Raw genomic sequence first — 9427 nt, 5'->3', positions numbered from 1 at the left:
AAGTGGATATGCGGTAATAATAAGTAAACAACAATGCAGTAAACGCCAATGAACTTCGTGAGTCACCGACGAGACGCAACAAGTTTGGGTCGAGCACGGTCGGAGTAAGCGGAGTGGTGGACCAACCAAGGGCGGACGAGGGGGGTTTTACTGTATATGTTATATTATTCTTGAACTTCAATACAGATTTATTTAAATCTACATTATGTCTTAAATACTATTAGTTCATTCGTTTCTCGGAGTGTTGATGAAAATCTATGATGAGATTTAAAGAAGCGCATTAAATCCAAATTACTCCTTTATAATTACTTAATTTATGACTTACCTTGGTAAACATGATGTTGATGTTTGTCTTTCTACTTAGAATAAGACTCTATATGTAAAACACATTTTGCAACTGAATTTATATGTAATTTAAACCTTGAAACATCAACACATGAAGCACTATTCAGTCATGTATAATTCTACCTGAATTTACTAATAAATAATTACGTTAATGATCAGATTCATTGGAATACAATCAAGCATAAATTTGAAGGTCAATAATAATAATAAACAGTCTTGATTCACTATGTATAATTCAGTGTTATTATTTTATAAATAAATCAAAATTATGTTTAGAATAGTTGTAGTATCTAAAATTTTAATATGAAGAAGTCAAGTGCAAAACCAGTTAGCATATATTTATCTTTCCGTTCAAAAAAGTAATTTGTTAGTACCAATGCATTTTATGAGACTTCTTATTTTTGTAGGTTTGGTATCTTATGCAAGGAACGTTATATCTTTCCGTTCCAAGTTATATTCTTAGAATGTTATAACTTTTAAATTTTATTATATATTCATAATTGTATTAATGAAGATGTTGTAACAATCTCTGGGATAAGGGAATATTGAGTTTGCAATTGTAATTGTGGCAAAATAGTTAATCTTAGAGAATGTATATTACTATTATAATTCATAGGTTTTCGGGACGGATAGATAAGTTTAATGACTGTACTCTCACTTTTGTTCGTTAAATTAAAATAGCTAACCATCTCTGGTGTTTTCCTTTTTTGATTTCACCTATTTTGTTTCACTGTTATTGTTGTTTCTGATTTTTGTGTTATATATTTTATATTTTATTATTTAATCATTCTCGCTTCATTTTATTACTTGTTTATATTTGTACTATTTGTTTTACATTTTCTACTTTATTTGAGAAATGTTATTGTTATAAGCCATATATGGCGACCATTGGTCTTATCGTGACGAGACCACTTAGACTCGGTGCTGACACCCTCCTTGAACCCCAATAAATAAATCAATCAATTTTAAAACTAAATTATCAATCGTAACTACAAGAAAACAAAGTTCTGAATGCCATTCATTACTGTCTTCATAATGTTATTCCAATGAACGAAACATTAAAATCATCATATAGGTGTGGGTTTCAAGACAAGAGTAATATTATGAGAATCATGATACTTATTTTGGAGGCACGACGGATAAGTGGTTGAGCGTTTACCTCTGGTGTGTGGGGTCTTTGGTTCGATCCCTGACCAATTAAGTTTGTGTTGGACAACATCGTGTCCGTGGGTTACCTCCGGGTACTCTTGCTTCCTTCACTTTCTCATTCCACCAATTATTCCCGCATTCACTTGCTTTAATCATCGACTACCGGTACCTTAGCCTATAAGGCATAAACGTAGCACGTTAAACGGAAAGAGGTTTTGTTTTGTTTTGGAATTAAACCCAAGTGGAAGTGGAGGTTAAACCACTGTCTCTTCCTAAGCATGCCGACATTTTCTCCCGTATACCAGGTAATGTTGACGTTTTATCAAATGACATCCATTCTCAACAAATTATTCAACTTTCTGAAGAATTCCAGACTATACCCTATATTCAGAAAACATATCTACGAACATTTGCTCTCAAGTTTGGTCAGTTCAAGACTTGAAGTACAAACATATATTATTATTAAGCATTCTTCCTTTTTGCAGGTATTAGGACTAATGATCTTTTTCTTTCTTTTATTTTCTTTTTTTCTTTTCTTTTTGTCTTTTCTTTCTTTCTTTCTTTTTTTTTTCAATTTTAGGTTTGGACCTGGAAATTTATCTTCCCCGTTTCCTGATCTCCAACTTTCTCTTTTAATTTCCAATATTTTTCTTTTCAATTTTTCAAACGATCAGTTGCGTTCTACTTACTTAATATTCCTGGCTTTCCTTCCATCATTACTTGTATGGTGGTACGAAGATAATTTCTTCGTCGTATGAAATCCAGGCATTCTACAGAACTACAAACCACGGAATCTGATTCAAACAGCAACAAGCATTTAATTTTTAAAACAGAAAAAAGTGTAGAAAAATTTCAATACAGCTCCCGGTGGAACTTGCACTGACTGAATCTTTTGGTCCATAATACAGAAGAAAATGTAGTAAGCGTAGTGACCCCAGGGACGTACGCAGGGGGGAACCTGGGGATCTGGACCCCCCCCGAAATTTCGACTTTTTTTAAAAATTTAGCATAATTTTAGGGGCAATTTTAGGAATTTTAATATAAAATACATTCTTATTTAGTTTGGACCCCACCGAAATAAATTCCTGGGTACGCTACTGAGTGACCCTATAACAACAAATACCAATTACGGAAGATTATAATGAACCTTATGAGAACTTATGATATACCTGTTTTAATCTAGAATGCGCTCCAGTGACCTGTAGAAACTTTGTCCAAAATGGAACGTTTGAGACTGTTAAGTGCATCATTTGTTTTAAATTATAAAATTCAAGTATTTATTGCATCAGAGAATTCTTTTAGCCATTAATTTCAGGTTGTAGTTTTAAACACTACATTTTTAATTATTTCTGAAACCCATAGCTGTTATAGAAATAATGTGAATGAATTACATTGAAACTTTAAGGTAATCTGTATGAAGATTTAGTGTTAATCATGATATATCTCATGGTCAGTAGAAATCAAGTTATGTCCATTTTTCATAGTTGAATGCATCTAAGCAGGATTAGTATTAAAGATTTTGTCTTCATTCTTGTTAACATACATATTACTGAATGAAAATAAAGAAACGTATATAAGTCGAATGAATTACATGTAATAACATTAATATTATGATCATTTGTGAGAAAACGTTCTGTGGATATAACTTGTTTTACATTTTAGCTCTTCATTTATGTCGCAAGGAAAAGTATAATTAACAGTAATATACCTTAAGTAAATAAATAATATAATGTTATGCAGTACCAAGAAAATGAATATGTGTTTAACTAGGAACAAGCTTATAACACAACAATTTTCAGATTCGTAAATTTTGACTACCATTGGATGATCATCCCATCCCCCAATTTAATAAAAATGTTTTACATGAGTAGAGCGCAAACGTTAGTTAATTGTGAAGGTTCATGCATTACAGTCTTCCGTTAAACTTTCCGTTTTAACATAGGGTCTATACTAAAAAATAAGTGAATGAGATCTACCATCAATTACGTATCGAATATTAATTGAAAAAATATCAATGCATAGAAGTCAAATTCCTTCACATAATTTCTACATGACTTTGTTACTTGTTTCACCAGGCCAGAGAGTTTTAAATTATAGGTAATTTGTATTGTTAAGAAAGTAGTCCTAAACGCGAAATAAAATACGTTAATAGTAAGTAAGATCTATGAAAGTGTTGTTTACAATTTAGGATTTAGATTTCTGGGTTTTTGGTATCTCGGGCCATTTAGCCTATCATGTATGAGAGATGACTCTCTGCGAGCACACTATCCGGCGAAAGGGAAGGAAGGAAGCAGTCTCGGACCTATAAGTTAGGAACCACTCTGTAATTTTCCTGGTGTGAATGAGAAAAACGCAGGTAATCTTCATTCAGAATGGCTGTTCAGAAAACGCTTTTTACACTTTTTCGACCAAGTGTCCCCACCAACAATCGAACCCGGGACCGCTCGCACCAAATACGAAAGTGTTAGCGACTACGTTACGCGGGTCCACTATTAAGGTGTTATGTAAGTGAAAAACTCTTCTCTCTGGTTTGGAGGTTAGCTCGCGTGCCTTTGGCGCATAACGTTAGTAGTTTGACTCTCAATATGAGAACATCTAACACGTGCAACATTAGCAAAACAAGGAAATTGAAAGAGAAATCAATTGTTATTTGTGATTCACAACTCTTAGTTACAATTAACCTTGAATCTTTTGTTTGTTTTCACTCTAGCTAACTTAATAAATTTCATAATTATTTAGTAAGTGTAAGTACACGTGATTGAACAGTACATCATGTGTTGATGTTTCAAGGTTTGACTTACATATAAATTCAATTGTAAAATTAGATTTGCATACAAAGTCTTATCTTCAATAGAAAGACAAATACCTCGAACATCATGTTTACCAAGGTAAGAATTTTCCAATGTAATATCAAAGGAATATAATTTATTTCTTTTAATTTTAACATTAATATTAATAATTGCTTTTGTTACTGTCGTATATAAACTCATATTGTTGCACATAATCTACGCGATATTCGTACTAAAGTGTGGAATAGCAATGAAAAATCAAAATCTTTATTGAGGTTTTCCTTAATCATCATTTTCACTAAAATACTGCACTTGTATTGTATTTTTATAAACAAATTTCCGTCGCATCAATTCCGACAAAATTTAAGACATAAACTCAACTTTAAAAAAATAGAATATTGTTTATTAAAAAAATAATATTACAGCAAATTAATAGCTGAAGGTGGGCGTAAGAAACTGGTTTGGACATTAGCTGAGAAGAAACTGTATTATGAGGGACCTTCTAGAGTGTATGATGGAAGGAAAGAGAGGGAGAGGACGAAGGAGCTTACAATTAATGGACATCAAAACAGAAAAACGTAAAAACGAAGTGGTTGGCAGAAGACAGTGGAGCATGGAAGCTTCTCAGTTGCAACAAGTGACCTGCCAATAATGACACAAAATACCTATGATGATGATAATGATTTGTAATTAAAAACGTTGGTAATAACGTTCAGTCAACTCTGACGAGAAATTTGTTTGAAGTTTGTAATCTTTAAATTTGAGGTTGTTTTATTTATTTATTTATTTTTTTTTGTACGTACGGTACTTTATAAAATAAAAATCATATAATTAACGAAGGCTAGGGTATCACGAACAAGGTTATAGTGTGGTGCGGTACACGTATATGGACAGATCGTCATGCAAGTTTAGAGTACTACCCACCACTCCATTTTGTCTTCAAGAGAGCTACATTGTAATATTATGTTACAGTCTGGTTTATAATTATAAAAGTTATTTTAAACTCGTTGTCTGTTTTTTAGGTCTTTATTTTCCTTGCCCTGATTGTTTGTGTTGCTTTGGCTGTTCCAATGCCAATGCCTTATCCTCAAAGAATTCCTCTCCAACAACAACAGAGAGGAGAGAATATGCAGACAGCTAACATGATGTGGGGTAAGCTATTATATATAAACGTAGAGTATATGTGTTCTCCTTTCTGTTCACTTTATTGTATTTGAATCATCATATACTTTTGTTTCTACTGTTCGGGGGGATAGTAAACTAAATTTATAATCTCCATCTATTGATGTCTATGTCAGTCTTTCTTTCTATGATCCTCCTGTTGAGAAGTGTTACCTTGTATATTTGGAAAAGCTGCTTGTTTAAAGCAAATTTCTAATTCATTAGATTACTATTTGAAATATACATTTCGAAGAATAACAGCAGGGAAATGTATAAATATATCAAAGAATTTATGTAAATGTGTTTATGCTCACAATGCCTCTAAGACAAGAGAAAGATCAATTTAACTTAAGCCTTGCTTTACCGGAATGTTGCAACTATTACCTCATGATTCGCTGCTTCGTTAAGAACCATTAGGCTTACTTTATATACATTTTATTTTCCACGTGAAAGTTATTCATTCATTTAAAGTGCTTTATATATATATATATATATATATATATATATATATATATATATATTAAAAAAAAGTAACATTTTCCCCAGGATTAACTAAAAGTGCTTCTTCAATTTTCTAAATTCAGTCTCTCAATACATTCTTAACTATCATATATTTTAGACACTAACTAACTAACTAACTAACTAACTCTGTGGCCTATGGAACCCGGAGGTTCAGTGCCGCGTTCACAAAAGCTCTCCACTGACTTCTATCCTTAGCTAATTGGGTCCAGTTTCTACTTTGTATTCCTATCTCTGCGAGATCCATCTTAATATTATCCTCCCATCTGCGCCTAGGTCTTCCTAATGGTCGTTTTCCTATGGGTCTACCAGTCAAGACTTTGAAAGCGTTTCTACTTTCTTCCATTCTAGCTACATGACCTGCCGACCTAAGCCTCCTAGACTTGACGACCCTAACAATGTTGGGTAAACCGTATAAACTATGTAGTTCCTCGTTATGAAGCTTCCGCCATTCCCCATTCTCGTTCCTCTTGGGTCCGAATATTCTTCTCAGGATCCTGTTCTCAAATACTTTCAGTCTATGTTCTTCCCTCAGAGTAAGCGACCATGTTTCGCAACCATGCAGAACAACAGGCATGATTATCGTTTTATATATTTTAAGCTTCAAATTCCTCGACAGAATTCGCGACGACAAGAGATTTTGAACCGAATAGTAACACGAATTCCCTGCTTTTAGTCGACATTTAATTTCTTCGTGAATATGATTTTCGTCTGTTAATATTGATCCTAAATATTTGAAAGTATCCACTTTATCAAAAGTATTATTTAATATTTTAACGCATCCACAATTTGCCGTATTACGGTCCCGACGCACTTCCATGTATTTAGTTTTCTCTGCATTTACTTGTAAACCCATGTCCCTGCAAGCGTTTAATAATATCTCTGCATTTATTTCGTCTGTATATTTTAGACACACGGTGCTTAATACTCAAGATTATTATTTGCTTCAACGGAATATATTGTGTTGAGGGGACACGGTGTCTCAGCCGTAGAGCGGTTACCTTTGGTACATGGGGTGATTGGTTCGATCCCTGCCTCTCAGGTTGTAACCTTGTGTTTGACACCATCGTGCAAGTCTGTTTTCTCGGAGTAATCCAGTTTCCTTCCATGTTTTCATTCCAACAATTATTCCGTCATCATTTCATTTGCTTCAAATATCGTCTCACTTAACGTAACAGGCATAATTGTAGGACATTAAACTCAAAGATAACATTTTATATCTATTGTAAAGAAAGTAAACATACAAACTGACAAATGGTGAATCACTTAATTTCAAAAGAAAAAAATGTGGATTATGACAGAGATATAATTTTGAACAAATTGTTTTTAAAAAAAAAATACAAACGCAACTAAAAGAAACCTAAATTATAAACCGATTATAATAGAAAAGATGGTGAAATGAAGGCTAAAAATGTTGATGCGATGAGGATTTATTCACCCAATCTACTGCGTTGATATTCTGCACTTTTGCAATTGATCTTTGATGTGCACGTTTTCTTTGCACAAGTGTATTGAAGAAAAAAAATACTTATCAGATGTTTGGATATTAAGATAGTAATTGTTTTATTCGTTTATTTCAGGATTCCCATGGTTCTGGGGTTAAATCATAATAGAAAGTGGTCTTCAAAAAAGGAATATTATAAGGCGACCAAGAATGGAACATTGAACTTCTTAATGGATCTGCAATATCATATACATAGATAACCGAAATTATTGTCTACGAACATCTAGTCATGTAATTAGAAATCTCTATATAATTTGATTAGAGAAAATTATGTCTGAACCTGCTGTAAGAAATATATGACAACAAATAAAATCTTGTCAAGCTCAACTGATAAATTATGTTTAATTGTAAATTATATTGTACAAATTGCTTAATGAATTCACTACGTATTAGCCCAACACTATCTACTCTTAATTACTTGTACCAAGTCTTTTTGAGAAGTAGGGACCCTGGGGGAACAGTTTATAAGAACATTTTCCGGAAACCACTTTTCTCTATAATATCAAATGATTGAAAACAAATATTTTTTAATTAATGCAATTACTCTAGTAGTGTATTGGGTACTTTTTAAGATTTACTGTCTTTTAAAAATAACTGAAAAATAGGATCACTATTAGTAATAATAATAGTATAATATTAAAAAAAGTATCGTATTTAGAATATAATGAATATTATTCTTCCGCTACTTTATCTTCACATATCTCTTTGCCAGTGGCGTATTTATGAGAGGGCTTCCGGGCTTAAGCCCCCCCCCCGAAATCTTAGTTACTATACTAAACTATATGAAATATCTTGCAGAATTTTCACATTTTCAGGCAAAGCCTCACCCCGAAACAAAATTGTAAATACGCCCCTGCTCTTTGCCATTATAAGTATAACCGAAAGTATATATTTTCTAACTATGCAGGTTCAGAAGTTACGACAAGAGACACAATCAAAATTCCAGATTAAAACTTATGCAAAGTAAATGAATTAAAGTAAATAAAATAATGCAGATTGAAATCATGTCTCCAGACACATATCAGGCCGGTGCATGCGAATACATAGCAGTAGATACTATGTAAATACCTATAGTACACTTTTAAAATATATTCTTTTACAAATTATTAACATAAAATTACTCTTTAATTGAAGCACTGTAGTTCTATTGGATTATTGGAATCCTTTTCCACAGCTTTTACAATCTTTATAAAATTATTTAGTTAAAACGGAGCAAATGGCAGAGACAGTTGCAAGTAAGTAGCTCTCAAGTAACCTTAAGAGTGAAGTAAAAGATTTTAGTAATACGTTTGAGAAATTAAAGCTGCATTTAAATTCACAAGCTTCCTTCTATTGTGTAAGGGTGAATGTATTGATCTATATATTAAAATGAATCTGAACGTCAAATCTCAGACTCAATCGTAGCAAGAGTAAGAAATAATCACACTGTGAGAACTTGCGTACCACTAAACGAGGAGTACCATCTACTTGCAAGCAAACATAATAGAGATAAAACCATAAGATAAAACTGATGGGAACTCGTCCTTCTTGCTTTCTTACGAAGCTTGTGAGTGTTGTACAAAACACTGGAAATTGATATCACTAATCATTTTACTTGTTCTTATTCACACTTCTTCCGTCGTAACAGTGTACTATTAATAGACAACCAGGCTAGACTGGTTGCCACTAACTTTAACGTTTCCAGTAGATGAGAACCAAAGTATTTCCCTGGGATTTCCACAGAATACATGAATTTATTTCCTTTGAATTCATTCTTTAAATTATGATATTAGGTACATGTATTGCTGAAAAAATACCATTTTATAATCATATATCAAATATATATCTTCCATACGTAATTATTTAACTTAACGGACAATGTTTACCAGAAGGGGTCAAGCTACTTTTTCTAAAACGTTTTACAATTTCGGTAGTTTTTGATCATATTAGGTTGGTTTTCGGTTCGTTCAGGTTAGTTTAG

At 32.6% G+C, this 9427-nt stretch overlaps 1 long non-coding RNA gene across 1 annotated transcript; it reads left to right on the top strand.

Annotated features, from left to right (window-relative positions):
* The first annotated feature begins 4251 nt into the window (after positions 1-4251).
* Positions 4252-7787, top strand: LOC145691640 (uncharacterized). The gene is made up of 3 exons (XR_014132453.1): positions 4252-4382; positions 5306-5435; positions 7544-7787. It is a non-coding gene; the product is annotated as an uncharacterized LOC145691640 (long non-coding RNA).
* Positions 7788-9427: the final 1640 nt, after the last annotated feature.

Source organism: Thermobia domestica, chromosome 8 (genome assembly GCF_964235325.1).
Source record: "Thermobia domestica chromosome 8, izTheDome1.hap1.1, whole genome shotgun sequence".
In the NCBI taxonomy this organism is placed as follows: Eukaryota; Metazoa; Arthropoda; class Insecta; order Zygentoma; family Lepismatidae; genus Thermobia; species Thermobia domestica.
This window is presented reverse-complemented; position numbering and strand designations above follow the sequence as displayed.